General features: G+C 41.5%; 1 protein-coding gene across 7 annotated transcripts in view; it reads right to left on the reverse strand.

Annotated features, from left to right (window-relative positions):
• Window positions 1-19,483, reverse strand: part of ZMYM4 (zinc finger MYM-type containing 4) — a 160,102-nt gene that overhangs the window by 124,567 nt on the left and 16,052 nt on the right. For 2 of the 7 annotated variants that reach the window (XM_033227160.1, XM_033227156.1), the window contains exon 2: window positions 5,667-5,728. The exons of 4 other annotated variants lie outside the window; for them this stretch is intronic. The gene's annotated coding sequence lies outside the window, so the exon portion shown is untranslated. Of the gene's footprint in view, window positions 1-5,666; window positions 5,729-19,279; window positions 19,315-19,483 lie in introns of all 7 variants that reach the window. One more of the 7 variants, XM_033227157.1, reaches the window with a different exon arrangement.

Raw genomic sequence — 19,483 nt, forward strand, 5'->3', positions numbered from 1 at the left:
GTAGAGATGAGGTTTCACCATGTTGGCCGGGCTGGTCTTGAACACCTGACCTTAAGTGATCCGCCCACCTCGGCCTCCCAAAGTGTTGGGATTACAGGTGTGAGCCACTGCACTCAGCCCAGAAGGAAAAGACCTTCTAACACATGGGGTATCACATGCGGCATCAAATATTCAACAGGGTACTAAGTCAGTAGGATAAAATTAGCTTTCATCAAGAAGCTATTCTGGTGCTGCCACCTAACAAAGATTAAAAGTAAGCCTCAAAAAGATCTGTTTATCTTTTTTTTTTTTTTAAGGCAGGGATAAAGGGTACCAAAAATATCTGTTTCTAGTAACTTTACTGTATCCCAGAACAAAGTTTGAGAACAGTTAAGGACATTTTTTAAGCCCTGCACCCAACTAGGTAGAGGTCACAATGTCTAGCGTTCAATCAAAAGCTACAAAGCATGCAAAAAAGCAAGAATAGCAAATTTATTATGAAAAAGGTTAATCAACAGAAACAGATCCAGAAATGATACAAATGATAAGACTAGTAGACTATCAAAAGAACTATTATAAATATATTCCAAATATTGAAGACGGTAGAGGTGAAAGAATGAACATACTAAGGAGACACACAGATATATAAAAAAAAAGGACCCAAACTGAACTTAGAGATGAAAAACCCAATGTCTAAGATGAAAATTACACAGAATGGAAATAAGAGAAAATTATACACTGCGGAAGATTGGTGAATTAGAACATACAGCAAAAGAAATAGTCCAAAATAAAAAGAGAAAAAAGGCTAAAGAAAATTAGTGAGCTATGGAACAACATCAAGTGATATTATATGTGCATATAACTGGAGTCAATAAATATGCTAGCGAGAAGACAAAAAGACTTTGAAAATATAATGGCCCAAACTTCCCAATTTTATGAAAGCTGTATACTCACAGAATCAGAATGCTCAATGAACCCTGTGCAAAAGTTTGAAATAAACCATACCAAGACATAAACGCATAATCAAATTCCTGATAAGAAGTGATAAGAGAATTCTTAAATGCAGCTAGGGGGAAAATGGTATTACATCCAAAGCAACAAAAATAATAACAGTAGACTCATAGAAGCAGTGCTGAGGCAGGAAAATAGAATCTGGAGGCAGGGAACCTAAGGCCAATTCACACTGACTTACCAGAGCTAAATCAAAAGGAAAACCCCAAATTTCCACACCTAAGTAACAAAACAACTGGAGGCTACTCCCTTTGCAAACCCCACTCTTTTTCCATGTGGCAGATGGAAAATTGAAAGAACCTCTGTTGCCAGGCGCAGTGGCTCACGCCTGTAATCCCAGCACTTTGGGAGACCCAGGTGGGCGGATCACAAGGTCAGGAGATGGAGACCATCCTGGCAAACGCTGTGAAAACCCGTCTCTACTAAAAATACAAAAAAATTAGCTGGGTGTGGTGGTGGGCGCCTGCAGTCGCAGCTACTTGGGAGGCTGAGGCAGGAGAATGGCATGAACATGGGGGGCGGAGCTTGCAGTGAGCCGAGATCGTGTCACTGCACTCCAACCTGGGTGACAGAGCACAGCAAGACTCCGTCTCAAAAAAAAAAAAAACAAAAACCAAAAATCTGTTGGTTGCTTTCTGCAACCAATCAGACGTTTGCATCAAAGTGTAACTTTGTAACTTCACTTTAGCCTTTGGTTAGTTGATTTCCACAACCTATCAGGCAACCAATCAGACTGATTCCTGGCAAAGTCTTTGTTTGCACAGAAGTGCAACTTTGTAACTTCACTTTAGCCTCTGATTGGTTGCTTTCCACAACCAGAGGCTGGCATAGGGTGTAACATTTGTAACTTAACCTCAGCCTCTCATTGGGGGCCACTACTTCATTTACATAGTGTGTACACCAGGTAACCAATGGGAAACCTCTAAAGAGCATTTAAACCCGAGAAAATTGTGTAATGGCACCCTTGAGCCCCTATGCTCCAACTGGTTCCCACACTGTGAAGTGTACTCTCATTTTCAATAAGTCTCTGTTTTTGCTTCATTCTTTCCCCGCTTTATTTGTGCATTTTGTCCAATTCTTTGTTCAAGACGCCAAGAACCTGGACACCTTCCATTGGTAACAAAGCAATCCAGAAGGTATAGGACCAACATCTTTAAAGTACTGAAAGTAAAGGAAAATGTCAACCTAGAATTCAAAATCCTGCAAAAATATCTTTCAAAACTACACCAGGTGTGGTGGTGCATCATACCTGTAATCCCAGCTACTCAAGAGGCTGGGGCGGGAGGATCACCTGAGCTCAAGAATTTGAGTTCAGCCTGGGCAACATAGTAAGACTGTTTTTTTAAAAAAAACAAACAAACAAACAAAAAACTTTCAAAACTGAAGGCAAAATAAACAGTTGTTCAGAAACAGAGAATTCATCACTACCAGACCAGTACTACAAGAAAGGTATTAAAGGAAAGTCCTTCACCATATGAAAACAAGCGTCTACCCTAAGGAATGAAGAGTATGGCAATGTAACTATGGGTTCTCACCAGTTATAAACGGATTGCCTCTCAACTCCAAACCCACTCTTCTCTGCCCTGCTTTACGTAATGGGGATGGACTCTGTAAAACTTCCTCCTTTGCCAGCTGGCACAATGTTAACCTTTGTCAGTAGATGGCACTGGAGGAATCTTCCAGAAGGAAGGGGCTTCTCTTCCTGTTACACTGTTCTCTAGCTGGCTTGCTCCAGTGGAGGTGTTGTGCAGGACTCCAAATGGCCCTCCCAGGGACCAACTCCCCAACAAGTCTCAGTGACACAGGCACACACGCATGACTAGTTTCCTGACAAGTTTTGTCAGCACTCCAGAGAGCAGCTACCCTGCAAGTTTCAGCAGCACCCCTATGGAGACAGACTTCCAGAGAATTTTGCCAGTGTCCCAGCTGGCTTTTTTTTTTTTTTTTTTTTTTTGAGGCGGAGTCTCGCTCTGTCGCCCAGACTGGAGTGCAGTGGCGCAATCTCGGCTCACTGCAAGCTCCGCCTCCCGGGTTCACGCCATTCTCCTGCCTCAGCCTCCTGAGTAGCTGGGACTACAGGCGCCCGCCACCTCGCCCAGCTAGTTTTTTGTATTTTTAGTAGAGACAGGGTTTCACCATGTTAGCCAGGATGGTCTCGATCTCCTGACCTCGTGATCCGCCCGTCTCGGCCTCCCAAAGTGCTGGGATTACAGGCTTGAGCCACCACGCCCGGCCTCCCCCCAGCTGGCTTCTTAACCAGATTCAGCAAGGGGCTTCCTAGTGACTTTTTTTTGAGACACAGTATCCTCTGTTGCCCAGGCTGGTGTGTTGTGCTACAAACACAGTAAGTGCACTGCAGCCTTGTTCTCCTGGGCTCAAGCAATCCTTCCACCTCAGCCTCCCAAGTAGCTGGGACCATAGGTGCACACCAGTATGTCCAGCTAATTTTTTTATTTTTCGTAGAGATGAGGGACTCACCATCCTACTGACTTTTATGGGCACCCCAGAGGGGCATTTTGTAATTGCCAGCAAAAGCCTGCCACACCTCAAATGTTTCCAGCATCCAGTGGACCACACCTTCTCCAACTAGATCAGAATCTCAGCCTTGAAGCTGGTGGGCTGGCCATTATCCAGATTTATTCCACCCTTGTTACTCTGCCTCAGACCTAGAGGTAGTGGCCGCTCCCTCTACTGTTATTCTGTATCTTTAGCCTTCTCTGTATGCGTTAGAGTTAATTCCCCATTAATGGTAAATAATTCTTTATGTTAAACTTTCCATATTCAAATTACTGTGTTTCTGTCCTCTGAATACAGGATTGGTAGTAGCAGTGGTCATAGGAGACAGGCACACAAAGATGGGATTCAGAATTGGTTTTCGCTGTGTCCTTGGGCTTGAGTATAAGGCTCAAGCAGGAACTAGTTTGGTAATAATCCCACATATGCAGGGGCATCACAGTTAATCAGGCTATCGTCTGTGGTTGGTGATGATGAAATGCCAACTAAAGCAAGTACCTTGGGAACCCAAATGGCTACTGAACTTAACTAGTAAAGCAGTAATGATGACTACAAAGTCTGTTATATGAGATGAATTCTCTAAGTGCTCTTGTGCATTTCTGACGAAAATAACAAGTGCAAGTCCATTAAGTCAGCTCAAGTCACAGTCAGAGAAAAGAGAGCCCTTTCATGACAACCTTAAATATACATATATTTTTTGTGACAAGCACCCAGGCTGGAGTGCAATGGCATGATCTCAGCTCACTGCAACCTTGGCTCACAGCAACCTCTGCCTCCCAGGCTCAAACCATCCTCCCATCTCACCCTCAGGTGTAAGCCACCATGCCTGGCTCATTTTTGTATTAATAATCTTAATTCTTATATAACCACAGGTTGATATTGCTGAAAATCAAATGCAAAATTTAATTGTGCAAACTGCTGAATGACAAAATTAGTTGAATTCAGTCTCACCAAGTTTATTGTGCAAAAGTAAAAGCATACAGTAAGACTCCATCTCAAAAAAAAAAAAAAAAAAAGAAAGAAAAAGTAAGAGCAGGCCAGGCATGATGGCTCACGCCTGTAATCCCAGCACTTTGGGAGGCCAGGGCAGGTGGATCACCTGTCAGGAGTTCAAGACCAGCCTGACCAACATGGCGAAACTCCATCTCTGCTAAAAATGCAAACATTAGCAGGGTGTGGTGGCGCAGGCCTGTAATCCCAGCTACTCAGGAGGCTGAGGCAGGAGACTCGCCTAAACCTGGGAGGTAGAGACTGCAGTAAGCCAAGATGGCGCCACTGCACTCCAGCCTGGGCAATAAGAGTGAAATTCCCATCTCAAAAAAAAAGAAAGAAAAAGAAAAAGTAAGAGCAATTACTGGGAAATAATGGGACCTTGAAGTTTCAAATGGGAATATCTGGTTGGATCAGAATGAAACTGACAATTTCAGACTTCCACCTGCCCTCTGTATCTAAAAAGAATAGTCTTCTTTTGCTGGAAAATTATGTGATATCCTTATGTGCAGTAGATGCCCTACAGGAGGATGTTCCTTCTCCTCAAAACCAACCACAGCTAACCCAGTCATCACTAGAGCCATAACTAGGGTCAAATCTCAGCATGTTGTAGGGGGACAGGTACACACGATGGAAACAGTTTTACAGGAAACAGCTTTAAAGGCAAAACATTCCAAGATTTTGCTAATATACAAAAGCAGAAATCCAAACAGTCTCAGGATATTACACTAAGGTGGTTAGAATTTACTGACATGAGGTGCATATTCTGAATTGAATATGTTAGCTTGTGTAGCTGGAGGTGTCTCTAATGGCTTCCTTGGTTGTTGACTGAAACTTAGAGTCAACAATAGCCTACATTTAATAAGACTGAGACAGATTTCCCTGGCACTATCTGGAAGAGGGAATCCTGAAGTGGATTCATCGTCTGCAACCTGCACACCTACCACCCAACTACATTCCCTGAGAAGGCCCGGGGGTCATTCTGTCAATAAGGGGAACACTCATATCTTTGAAAAGTCCTGTGGCTGTTCTCCTTTGTAGGTCAGGGATAACTGCAGAAAATGCCACCACTGAGATGGGCTCCTTGATTTCACCAAGGATAATGGGATACCAAAGTAGCAGAGGCCAAATGGCAGTATTTAACCCCAAAGATAAGGACAGCAGGGACATACCGGTAATCAGAATGTTTTGGCCAGCAGGGATCTTTGGCAGTGGCTAATTGATCACGATGCTCCTAGGAATGAAATAGATGGGCAGTTTAATCTATATAACAGAAAAATGTCTAAATTTGGTGGCCAAAACCCAACTTGAGTTATCACAATGCAAGTCAGGGGCATTTGCCCAGTTTCCAAACCTAGTTAATTCACAGGCCCAGCCAGAGACTCTTGACTGAGGACAGACTGGGTCCCGTTGAGGAAGGACTCTGCACCATTACTGCAAATATATACCATAAATCTTCCTCCAAGTCTTCCCCAAAGGAATAAGCACCCATTTAGCAGACCTGTGGTTCTCAACCAGGGCAATTTTGCTCCCCAAATCTAGAAAATCTGGCAATGTCTGGAGGCAGTTTTGGTTGTCAGAACTTGGGGGTGCTATTGAAATCTAGTGGATAGAAACCAGGGATGCTTAAATGTCCTACAATGTACAGAATAGCCCCCGCAACAAATTATCTGACCTTAAAAGGCCCTACATTTTCTATATTCTGCTATTCCCCTGATCTCATCTCCTGTTATTCACCACCTTGCTCACTCATGTTCAGCTACTGCCTCTGTGCTGCCTCTTTGATGCTCACAAAACATATACAACACTCTCCTGCCTCATAATATTTCATAATATTTGCCCACGCTGTTCCTTCTACCTGGAATGTTCCTCCTATCAGATATCCATATGACTTCTCATTTCTTTCAGATCTTTGCTTAATTGCCACTGTTCAGAACTGCAATACCCCCTCCACCAAAGTACACTATATCTCTATTGTCTGCTTTATCTTCCTCTATAGAAATGTTTTATTTAAAATGTTCTACATTAATTATTTGTTTAGCAGTTATTCCCACCCCATCCCTGGAATGTAAACTCCATAGAGCAGAGATTTTCTCCATTTTATTCATTACTGTATCCTCCATACCTAAAATGGTTCCTCAGGCATAATAGGCACTCAAACACTTGTTGAATGAAAGCATGAATGGTGACCGGAATAGAAATTAGGGATGTGGAGCACAGTGGAATCTAAAATGACTCCTGAAGTGGTTATCTATTGTTTTTATCTGTTCAATATCTTGTTCTGAAAAGTCAGTTCTCTGATATTTGAAAGCCATTTACCTTTTTCAAAATGTGACCATTTTTTCAATGTAATCAAATCTCATTCTTTTGAATTAATTTTTTTGTTTATGCTTGGAAAGGCATTCCTCATTCCAAGATATTCACCACATTTTCTTTCAGTACTTTAATAGTTTCATTTTCTTATATTCATATATTAAACCCAGATAGGATATGTATTAGCATTTGGAATAAGAAAAAGATCTAACTTTTTCCCCAAAATGGCCAGTAGACCATCCAAACATGAATGATCTATATACTCTACTGTTACATAGACATGAATCTGTTTATCTGTAACAATTTCAGCATTCCCATACCTGTATCATATTTAAGACCTACCATAGAACAAGGTTCTATATTCCCCTACTGCCCTCTGCCTTCATAATTTTTCTAATTCAAAATTGTCTTGCCTTTCACATATTATTCTGCCCTATGTATCATCAAATAGAATAAATTTTTAAACCCCCACTGGGATACTTAATGTAATAATATTAATTTTAATTAATTTTATGGAACACATATTTTTATAATACTGAGTTTTTCCATCCAGGAACATGATGTACCACTCTATTTTTTTCCAAGTCCCAGAGTTTTCACATATTCTATGAAAAGATCATATAAAGAAGCAAGGAAGTTATTAAGATATGCCACAATTTCAAGAGAAAAGACTGAACGAAAGAATAATTGGAACAAACATTTTTATTCTTTTTTTTTTTTTTTTTTTTTTTGAGACAGAGTCTCACTCTGTCATCCAGGCTGGAGTACAGTGGTACAATCTTGGCTCACTACAACCTCTGCCTCCTGGGTTCAAGCAATTCTCCTGCCTCAGCCTCCCAAGTAGATGGGACTGCAGGCGTGTGCCACCATGCCCGGCTAATTTTTTGTATTTTTAGTAGAGATGGGGTTTCACTGTATTAGCCAGGATGGTCTTGATCTCCTGACTGTGATCCGCCTGCCTCGGCCTCCCAAAGTGCTGGGATTACAGGTGTGAGCCACCGTGCCTGGCTTGATTCTTAAATAATTCAAGTGTTCCACAGAACGGAAGGCTAAAAAAAAGTATGTTTATTCCCACTTCCTAGCACTGACCTCCAGGGCTCCCATGACACTACCCTTGACTTCTACTCTTTCTCCTTTGCTTCGAGAAATTACCACCTAGGATACGCTATAGGTATTTCATGTGCGCTAGCCTATCGAAACCTACTGAAACAGAATTAGATACTACCTGTATTTCCATTTAATCCATTAAAAAAAAAAAAACAGCCGGGCACAGCGGCTCACGCCTGTCATCTCAGCACTTTGGGAGGCCATGGCAGATGGATCACCTGAGGTCAGGAGTTCAACACCGGCCTGATTAACATGGCAAAACCACTCATCTCTACTAAAAATACAAATATTAGCCAGGTGTGGTGGCACGTTGCCTGTAATCTCAGCTACTCAGGAGGCGGAGGCAGTAGAATCTCTTGAACCTGGGAGGCAGAGGTTGCAGTGAGCCAAGATCCTGCCACTGCACTCCAGCCTGGGTGACACAGCAAGACTCCATCTCAAAAACAAAAACAAAAATCATGTTAATGGCATGGTATGGTGGTTCACACCTGTAGTCCTAGCACTTTGTGAGGCTGAGGCAGGAGGATCATTTGAGCCCAGGACTTTGAGACCAGCCTAAGTAACATAGAAAGACTCTGTCTCTACAAAAAATAAGAGAAAAAAAAAATTAGCCAAGCATGGCGGCGTGCACCTGTAGTCCCAGCTACCCAGGAGGCTGAGGTGGGAGGGTTGCTTGAGCCTGGGGGTTAGAGGCTGTAGAAAGTCATGATCATGCCACCATACTCCAGCCTGGGTGATAGAACAAGAACCTGTCTCAAAAAAAAAAAAAAAAGTTAATGGTATCACAGACATGATTCTATTATGGTAGCAGTACCTACTCTACAATACTTCACTTTCTCCCTCATGTTCTATTTCAGAAGATCTAGAATAGACAGGGCCTGGGCATTTTCATATTGTAAAGGCGGGAAGGCGGGTGGGGAAGTGGGGGAACTCCCTTGGGAGTTCTGAAGCACACTGTTAATTAAAAACAACTAAACTGCAGGGAACGGTGGCTCACGCCTGTAATCCAAGCACTTTGGGAGGCTGAGGCGAGTGGATCACCTGAGGTCAGCCTAGCTAACATGGTGAAACCCCATCTCTACTAAAAATACAAAAAAAATTAGCTGGGCATGGTGGCAGATGCGTGTAATCCCAGCTATTCGGGAGGGTGAGGCAGGAGAACTGCTTGAATCCAGGAGGTGGAGGTTGCAGCGGCCTGAGACCATGCTGTTGCACTCCAGGCTGGGCAACAGAGCAAGACTCTGTCTCAAAAAAAGCAACTAAACTGCTGCACTATGTGGTATATGCCCATAGCCCCAGTTACTCGGGAGGCTGAGGCAGGAGGATCACTCGAGCCCAGGAGTTCTGGGCTATAGTGTGCTAGCTATGCCGATTGGGTGTCTGCACAATGTTAGACTTCAATATGGTAACCTCCCAAGTGCAGGAGACCACCAAGTTACCTAAGGAGGAGTGAACTGGCTCAGGTCAGAAACGGAGCAGTTCAAAACTCCCATGCTGATCAGTAGTGGGGTCACGCCTGTGAATAGCTACTGCATTCCAGCCTGGGCAACATACCAAGACCCTGTGTCTAAAACTAAAACAAAAGCAAAAGACTTAACCAAGGTAAGCTTTCTGTTAGGTCTTCTGATGCTATCTGTCTGTTGATTTCTACAAAATTAAATTTGTGTGTCTGAATGTCTGTGTGCATATTCACTCGCCTCAATCTCTATCTTGGGCTTCAGTTCCCGACTAACTTTAGAATTGCTTTTACCTGTAAGACTTAAATAAAAATACTACGGTATCAAAGCAAGAATGTGGTGCAAAAAGGGCCTGCTAAATAGTAACAATCATGGCCTGGCATGGTGGCTCACGCCTGTAATCCCAGCACTTTGGGAGGCCAAGGTGGGTTGGATCACCTGAGGTCAGGAATTCAAGACCAGCCTGACCAACACATGGTGAAACCTTGTATGTACTAAAAACACAAAAACTAGACAGGTGCAGTGGCAGGTGTAATCCCAGCTACTTGGGAGGCTGAGGCAGGAGAATCGCTTGAACTCAGGAGGCATAGGTTGCAGTGAGCTGAGATTGCACCATTGCACTCCAGCCTGGCTGACAAGAGTGAAACTCTGTCTCAAAAAAAAAAAAAAAAAAAAGGTAACAATCACTACCACTACTATTATTGATAATAACTGTAGCTATGTCTGGAGACAAAGGGGAAAAGAAAGAAAAAGCTGGTTCTTGAAGGAAGAACAGGTGGGAAGACATCTGCAAACAGAAAAAATAAAATGCTAAAAGGCACAGAAGTTAAATATGACACAAAAAGCATAATCCATAAAAAAAATTGATAAAGTAGACTTCATCAAAATAAAAAATTTCTGCTCTTTGAAAAACACTTAAGAAAATGAAGCTGGCCGGGCGCGGTGGCTTAAGCCTGTAATCCCAGCACTTTGGGAGGCCGAGACGGGCGGATCACGAAGTCAGGAGATTGAAACCATCCTGGCTAACATGGTGAAACCCCGTCTCTACTAAAAAATATGAAAAACTAGCCGGGCGAGGTGGCGGGTGCCTGTAGTCCCAACTACTCGGGAGGCTGAGACAGGAGAATGGCGTGAACCCGGGAGGTGGAGCTTGCAGTGAGCCGAGATCGTGCCACTGCACTCCAGCCTGGGCGACAGAGCGAGACTCTGTCTCAAAAAAAAAAAAAAAAAAGAAAATGAGGCTGATGTGGGAGGGTCACTTTAGGTCAGAAATATGAGACCAGCCTAGGCAACGAAGCAAGACCCGGCACCCTATTTCTGCAAAAAAAGAAAGTGAAGACAAGCCATAAACTGGGAGAAAATTATTTTCAAAACATTAATAAAGGATGTGTATTCAAAATATATAAAGAACTCTCAAAACACAATATAAGAAGACATACAGTTATTTATATGATCCAGTAACCCTACTCCTTTTTACTCAAGAAAAATGAAAACATGTTTACATAAAAACCTATAGACAAGAAATTCAGGCTGAATTTTTCTGTTAAAAAGAAAACATTACTGAAGACATTACTCACTGAAGAATCACATCTGAAATTACCTTTAGAATCAGGACTAGAAAATGTTGTTTCTTGGCAGATGCAGTAATATTCTCTCCATTTAATAATAGAACATATTTAACTAATCATATTCTCTGATCAATCACATTAGAATTATCTGTATTTTCCTTTGTCACGACCCTTATTTCTTTTACTCATATATATCTTTTTGTAATCTGCCTCAAATTCATTGTGGAAAGAATTAAATGTGAAAAACTAGCCGGGCGCGGTGGCTCAAGCCTGTAATCCCAGCACTTTGGGAGGCTGAGACGGGTGGATCACGAGGTCAGGAGATCGAGACCATCCTGGCTAACACGGTGAAACCCCGTCTCTACTGAAAATACAAAAAGCTAGCCGGGCGAGGTGGCGGGCGCCTGTAGTCCCAGCTACTCCGGAGGCTGAGGCAGGAGAATGGCGTGAACCTGGGAGGCGGAGCTTGCAGTGTGCTGAGATCCGGCCACTGCACTCCAGCTCGGGTGACAGAGCAAGACTCCGTCTCAAAAAAAAAAAAAAAAAAAAAATTTGAAAAACTATATATGAGAAGAAATTAGGCCCAACATAATAAGCATCTTCCTTTTATTAAGTCTTTCTGGGAATGAAATATCTTGCTTTAAATTTTCTAACAGCAAATTGTTAAAGGTAGTGTGTTCTTGTTAAAAATACAGTATATTTTTGGACAGGTGCAGTGGCTGCAATCCCAGCACTTTGGGAGGCAGAGGCAGAGGCAGGTGGATCGCTTGAGCCCAGGAGTTCGACACCAGCCTGGGCAACAGGGAGAAACCCCATCTCTACTAAAAATAGAAAAATTTGAGAGGCGTGGTAGTGCGTGCCTGTAGTCCCAGCTACTCTGACACTGCAACGGGATGATCACCGGAGCCCAGGATGCAAAGGATGATCACTTGAGCCCAGGATACAGTGAGCTGAGATTGTACCAGACCACTGCACTCCAGCCTGGGCCAGAGAGAGACTTTGACTCAAAAAAAAAAAAGATTATATTTTTTAAAAACCTATAGGCAAATGTTTATAGTGATTTTATTCATAATCACCAAAAACTGAAAACAACATAAATATCTTTCAACTGATGAATAATCAAATTCAGTACATCCATACAACGAACTATTAGTAAGACACATGCAACATGGATAAATCTCAAACACATAATGCTAAGTGAAAAAACCCAAACTCAAAGGCAACACACTGTAAAGTATGATTAACATGATCTTCTGAAAAGGGAAAACTATAGAATAGAAAACAGATTGAGTGGCTGCTAGAGGCAGAGGAAAGGGAAAGGCTGGCTATAAAGGGGCATAAAAGAATCTGAGGGGTGATGAAAATGTACTGCATCTTGATTACAGTGCTAGTTACACCACTATATGCATTTGTCAAACCTTACAGAACTGTATAATAAAAGGATGAATTTCACTCTATATAAATTATACTGCAATAAACCTTATTTCAAAAATATTTATCACATGCCTGAACCAGTTAATTTAATTTATACAGAACTAGAGCTACAGACAGAAACTATATACAATGCTATTTGGTTTAGCTTCTTTTTTAAAAATAACAGCTTTATTGAGATACAATTCAAATGCCACATAACTCATCAATCTAAATTGCACAATTAAATTGTGTTTAGTATATTCAGAGTTGTACAACCATTACCACAATCAATTCTAGAATATTTTCATCCAGTCAGGCATGGTGGCTCATTCCTATAGTCCCAACACACTTTGGAAGGCCGAGGCAGGAAGATTGTTTGAGGTCAGGAGTTCAAGACCAGCCTAGGCAACATAGCAAGACTCCAATCTCTACAAAAAATAAAAAATGAAAAATGAGCCAGGCATGGTAGCATGAGCCTACAGTCCTAGCTATCGGAGAGGCAGGAGGATCCCTTGAGCTCAGGAGTTCAAGGCTGCAGTGAGCTATGATTGCACCACTGCACCCCAGCCTGGGTGACAGAGTTGGATCCTGTCTCTAAAAAAATAAAAACTAAGTAAGTAAATAAAATCAGGAAACAGAACTGTACATGTCTGTACATGTGATGTCAACCATGTAAAAACATACACCTGCAAAGAAATATCCCAGAAAGAAATACGCTAAGCATAAGTATAATTAGTAGTTATGGCTGAATAAAATATGATTTTTAAAAAGACAAGAAAACTGGAAAGTTTTCTTACTTACAGGCAAGATTGCTTACATCTGTAATCCCAGCACTTTGGCAGGCCAAGGCAGGTGGATCACTTGAGGTCAGGAGTTCAAGGCCAGCCTGGCCAACATGGAAAAACCCCGTCTCTACTAAAAATACAAAAATTAGCTGGGCACGGTAGTGCGCGTCTGTAATCTCAGCTACTCCAGAGGCTGAGGTGGGAGAATCACTTGAGCCTGGGAGCCAGGGATTGCAGTGAGTGGAGATCACGCCACTGCACTCCAGCCTGGGCAACCGAGCGAGACTCCATCTCAACAAAAAAAAAGAAAGAAAGAAAACTGGTAAGTCAATCACTATGATATATTATCATATTTATATAAGTGAATGGTTTAAAAAGCAGCTATTATATATAGAATACAACAATCTAAAAAGGTCTTTAGGATATATGGTAAAAGTATCTAGACCAGTGGTATTCAACCAGGGGCAATTCTGTTCCCCAGAAGATACTGGTAATGTCTGGAGATCTTTTTAGTTACCACAACTAGTGGGGCAGTGCTACTGACATCTTAGTTGATAGTGGGTTAAGTATGCAGCTGAATATCTCACAATGCACAAGACAATACCCCACAACAAAGAATTACCTGGTCCATAATGCCAACAGTGCCAACGTTGAAAACCCCTGATTTAGACTACACTGTAGGTGTTAAATAATCACCAATTTTTAAATCAGTAGAGTGATCTAAAGTAAGTAAATAATAGCTTCCTCTTTCATCCCAACCACTGCGTATTCTTTCCCCAGTTTTCCTATCTCAATTAATGGTGCCACCAACTATCTAGCACTGACCCTGCTACCTAGGGGTCAGAGGTCTTATTTCACTACATTTATCAACAAGTCCTATTGACTGTACCTCCAAAATATATCCCAACCAATTCTCATCATCTACACCCTACTCCAATGATTACTTTCAAACCTGAATTATACCAATAGCTTCCTAACTGATCTTCTGTTTTCCATCTTGCTCCCTGAAGTTCACCTCATACACAGGAGCCAAAAGAATCTTTTTAAGAGATCATACTCTTTAGATCATACACAAAAACCAACATGCTCAGAGAACTATCTATTCTTCCTACCTCAATCACTATCATATTATCTTATGCTGTCCTGTTTTCTTCATTACCTCAAATTATTTTCTCTATTTCTTTTTTATTTTCTATCTTACCCCCACCATTAGCACAAACCTTAACTTCCTTATTATTCTTTGTCCAGCACTTGGAACCATGTCTGACACATGTCCTAAATATTTGTTCAATGAATGAATCTCTCCTTTACTAATGGTCTATTTGTTCTACAGGAGACAGAGTAACAATAAATCTGTGCAGGAAGGAGACTGTATCTCCTGAAGTGAACTGACATTCCCAATTTTAGTCAGCCAGGACACAAATTATAGGTCATGAAGTAAGGTCCTTGGAAGAAAGGGGAAAAAAGTAAGTTATTTCTCCCAGATTTCAACCTGCTTCCAAGCTTCAAAGAAAAGATGCCCTCTGCTCACCATGAGACGACTGAAAGCTCAGGAGGTAGATGCTGCCTATTTCTCCTAGATCAGCCACATATAAAACATACATAAACACATACATATTTGTTCTGCAATTCCCTATTATACTAAGCTTTTAATAAAGTTTTGTTTTAAAATAATCACAGCCTGGTCTCAGCTGTGCTGGGTGGAATTAGGCAAAGATTCTGTCCACACAGAGGCTAGGGGCACAAGCAGGGCCTGTACCAAAGCTAGTGTGATAGTAGCAAAGATAATCAGAAAGAAACTCTCCCACAAAGAAAAAGTAAATTTCTGATAGGAGTCAGAGTTGTAAGGCAAGCTGCCTTTTGCCACAGGAAGAAACTCTGACCAGTAACCACCTTAGAGAACTGGAATAATAAGGGAGCCAACTTGTTACCTCAGAGATAAACATATTTTCATTTTAGAAGAAAAGCCTGTCTCCAGTGTATAAAAATGAATGGGGCAGAGGAAACAGTAAAGAAGAGAGCGCGAAAAGAAGAGATGTAAAAGCAAGGAAAGTCAAAAGACAAAACATGCAAAATGAGTACCAGAACTAAGGTGGTGTCAGTAGAAAATCAAAAAGGTGGCCGAGCGCGGTGGCTCACGCCTGTAATCCCAGCACTTTGGGAGGCCGAGGCGGGTGGATCACGAGGTCAGGAGATCGAGACCATCCTGGCTAACACGGTGAAACCCCGTCTCTACTAAAAATACAAAAAATGAGCCGGGCAAGGTGGCGGGCGCCTGTAGTCCCAGCTATTCAGGAGGCTGGGGCAGGAGAATGGCATGAACCCGGGAGGCAGAGCTGGCAGTGAGCGGAGATCGTGCCACTGCACCCCAGCCTGGGCTACAGAGCAAGACTCCGTCTCAAAAAAAAAAAAAAAAAAGAAAATCAAAAAGGTTTTCAAAATCATACCTGATGTAGTATCAACAAGATTTAGCAATCAAAACTAAATAGTAAGGGAAAAGGAAGAACAAAAGATGCCTCACAGGTTTCTAACTTGGGTGACTAGAAGCCAATAACTAACAGAGATAATACCTGAAGAATAACAGACTGGGGCTGCAGAGAGCTATGATCTTGCCCCTGCATTCCATCCTGGGCAACATAGCAAGATTGTCTCTAAAATAAAAATAAAAATAGGCCGGGAGTGGTGGCTCACATCTGTAATCCCACCATTTTGGGAGGCCAAGGCAGGCAGACCACGAGGTCAGGAGTTCGAGACCAGCCTGACCAACATGGTGAAACCCCGTCTCTACTAAAAATACAAAAATTAGCCAGGGATGGTGGTGCATGCCTGTAATCCCAGCTACATGGGAGGTTGAGGTAGGAGAATCGCTTGAACCCAGGAGATGGAGGTTGCAGTGAGCCGAGATCGCACCACTGCACTCCAGCCTGAGTGACAGAGTGAGACTCCATCCCCAAAAAAATAAAATAAAATAAAAATATAAATATAAATAAAATAAATAAATAGGAAAAATAACCAGATGAGAAGGGGAGGGCACTAGGTGTGTGAGCAAGTAATTGGCAGGGAAGAAGGAAGTAAGAGTTCAGTTGTAGACAGTGAATTTGCAGTATTTGTGTGACAGCAAAAACACAAGATTTTTAGTTTTAAAGACAAAAACAAAAGCAAAGAAGTAAAATGGAAATCACATAATGTACTTAATGGGTAGATCCTAAAACTACCACTATAAGCCAGTGGCTGATGCCTGTAATCCCAGCACTTTGGGAGGCCAACGCAGGAGGATCACGTGAGGCCAGGAGTTCAAGGCCAGCCTGGGCAATATAGCAAGACTCCATCTCTTAAAAAACATTAAGTAAAAAAAAAAAAATTAAGTAAAACCACTACTGTAGAAGAGATTGCCCAAGAAAATACAAGCTGAGGGAATAACACTTACTGAGCATGCAAAAAGAGCAATTCAAGAGGAGAACCATGAGAAAGCCATCTCATAAAACAAGGAAGAAGTCGAGGAAGGAAAGGCAACAGAAATAAGAAAGGTCAAATAAAGATCTAAGAAAAGTCAAATAAAATAATCTCTGAAAAGCATCCATTAGATTTGGTGATTATTAGATCATTTCAGTGTTCTTAAAGAGAAGAAGTTCAGTGCCAAAACAGAAAGATAAGCTAGGGCCAGGCAGGGTGGTTCACACCTATAATCTTTGGGAGGCAGAGGTGGAGGATTGCTTGAGCCCAGGAGTTCAAGACCAGCCTGGACAACATATGGAGATCCTGTCTCTCAAAAAAAAAAAAAAAAATTATTTAGATAGCCAGGCATGGGGGTATTGTCTGTGGTCCTAGCTGCTCAGGTGGGTGAGGTGGGAGGACTGCTTGAGTCCAGGAGGTCAAGGCTTCAGTGAGCTGTGATCATGCCACTAAGAGTCTGGGCAACAGACTCTTAAAAAAAAATATATATATATATATATATAGGCAGACAGACAGAGGCAGGCAGGCTCAGGAGTGAATGGGAAATAAGCAACTTATACCATCTCAGAAGATTCTAACTTCAAAAAGCTTGTCTGAGTTCAGGCTGTGATTTCCAGATACCATTTTCCACCGAAAGGTACTGAGGCTTCTTGCAAAACAGGTTAATTCCAAGTCTGAGGTAGTATATGTATAGATGAGCCTGGTTCTGTTTTTTTGGCGGAAGGGGGCAAGGACTACTGGAGTTAAGTCAAAAGGATACGGGTGTTTCAGTATTTTTTTCTTCTTGACACTAATGTAATTGAAACTGTTTTCTTAATTTCCTTTTGGGATTGTTCATTTAGAGTGTATATAAATACAACTGATTTTTGTGTGTTGATGCTGTATCCTCCAACTTTGCTGAATTTCTTACTAACTTGCAAAGTTTTGTTTTGTTTTTGGTGTAATTTTAGGGTATTCTACATACAAGATCATGTTATCTTTACATAGAGATAGTTTTACTTCTTCCTTTCCAATTTGAATGCTTTTTATTTCCTTTTTCTTGCTTACCTTCTGGCTAAAACTTTTTTTTTTTTTTTTGAGATGGAGTCTCGCTTGGTTGCCCAGGCTGGAATGCAGTGGCCGGATCTCAGCTCACTGCAAGCTCCGCCTCCCAGGTTTACGCCATTCTCCTGTCTCAGCCTCCCGAGTAGCTGGGACTACAGGTGCCCGCCACCAAGCCTGGCTAGTTTTTTTGTATTTTTTAGTAGAGACGGGGTTTCACCGTGTTAGCCAGGATAGTCTCGATCTCCTGACCTCGTGATCCGCCCGTCTCGGCCTCCCAAAGTGTTGGGATTACAGGCTTGAGCCACGGCGCCCGGCCTAGAACTTCTAATACTACATTGAACTTCTAATACATTGAATGGTGAAAGAAGGCATCCTCATCTTGTTCCTGATCTAAGGATAAAATATCTCAGTCTTTCACCACTGAATATGATGTAAGCAATGATGTTTCATGGGTAGCCTTTATCATGTTGAGGAAATTCCCCTCTTTTCCTAATTTATTAAAGTGCTTTTACAAAGGAAAGGATGGTAGCTTTTCTTTAATGCTTTCTCTGCATCAACTGAGATGACGTAGTTATTCCTCAGTATCTGTGGGGGACTGGACCCTAGACCCCCCAAAGATACCAACATCCTTGAATGCTCAAGTCCTTATATATAGTATTTGCATATAACCTACACATATCCTCCTGCACAATTTAAATCATCTCTAGATTACTTATAACACCTAATACAATGCAAATACGATGCAAACAGTTGTTATACTGTATTTTTAAATTTTGTATTTTTTTCCCTCTGGTCCTTGATTCAGGAATAAATTTGTATTATCTTTTTTTTTTTCCCCAAATATCTTTGATCTGCAGTTGGTTGAATCTGCAGATGTGGAACCCACAGATACAAAGGACAGACTGTAGTGAGTTTTTTTTTTTTTCTTCATTCTCCTAATGTGGTGGATTATATTGATAGATACTTGAGAATGAATTTAACCAAAGAAGCAGAAGACTTGTACATTAAAAGACCTGTACAAAACATTGCTGAAAGAAATAAAAGAAGATCAAAATAAATGGAAAGACATCCCATCTTCACAGACAGGAAGACTTAACACTGTTAATATGACATTAACTACCCCTGATTTACAAATTCAATTTGATCCCTGTCAAAATCCTAATAACTCTTTTTTCAGAAATAGGAAAAAGCCACCCTAAATTTCACATGAAACAATCTTGAAAAAAAAAATTTGATGACTCCTACTTCCTCATTTCAAACCTACTACAAAGCTACAGTAATCAAAACAGTATAGTACACAAGAACAGGCACATAGTCAAATAGAACAGAACTGAAAGTCTAGAAATAAACTCTCGCATTTGTCGTTGTTATGGTCTGAATGTTTGTATCCCTCCTCCCCAGATTCATAAGTTGAAGCCTTAACTCTCCCATGTAATAATGCTTGGAGAGGGGGACTTTAAAAGGTAATCAGCTAGATGAGGTAGTGAGAGTGGAGCTCTCATGATGTGATTAATGCCCTTCTAAGAAGTAACACCAGAAAGCTTACATTCTCTCTCACCTCACAAACACTAAGAAATCACATGAGCACAAAGCAAGGTAGTGGCTATCTACAAGCCAAGAGAAAAGGCCTGAAAATAAAACCTACCTTGTGGGCACTTTGATCTTGGACTTCCCAGCCTCCTGAAACGTAAGAAATAAATGTGTTGTTTAAGCCACCCAGACTATGATACTGTGTTATGGCAGCCCAAACTGACTGATACGATGGTCAACTGACTTTCAACAAGGTTATCAAGACCACTCAATGGGGAAAGAACCAACAGGCTCTTCAACAAAGGGTGCTACGAAAACT

This window comes from Trachypithecus francoisi, unplaced genomic scaffold (assembly GCF_009764315.1).
Source record: "Trachypithecus francoisi isolate TF-2019V2 unplaced genomic scaffold, Tfra_2.0 Lachesis_group12, whole genome shotgun sequence".
Classification (NCBI taxonomy): domain Eukaryota; kingdom Metazoa; phylum Chordata; class Mammalia; order Primates; family Cercopithecidae; genus Trachypithecus; species Trachypithecus francoisi.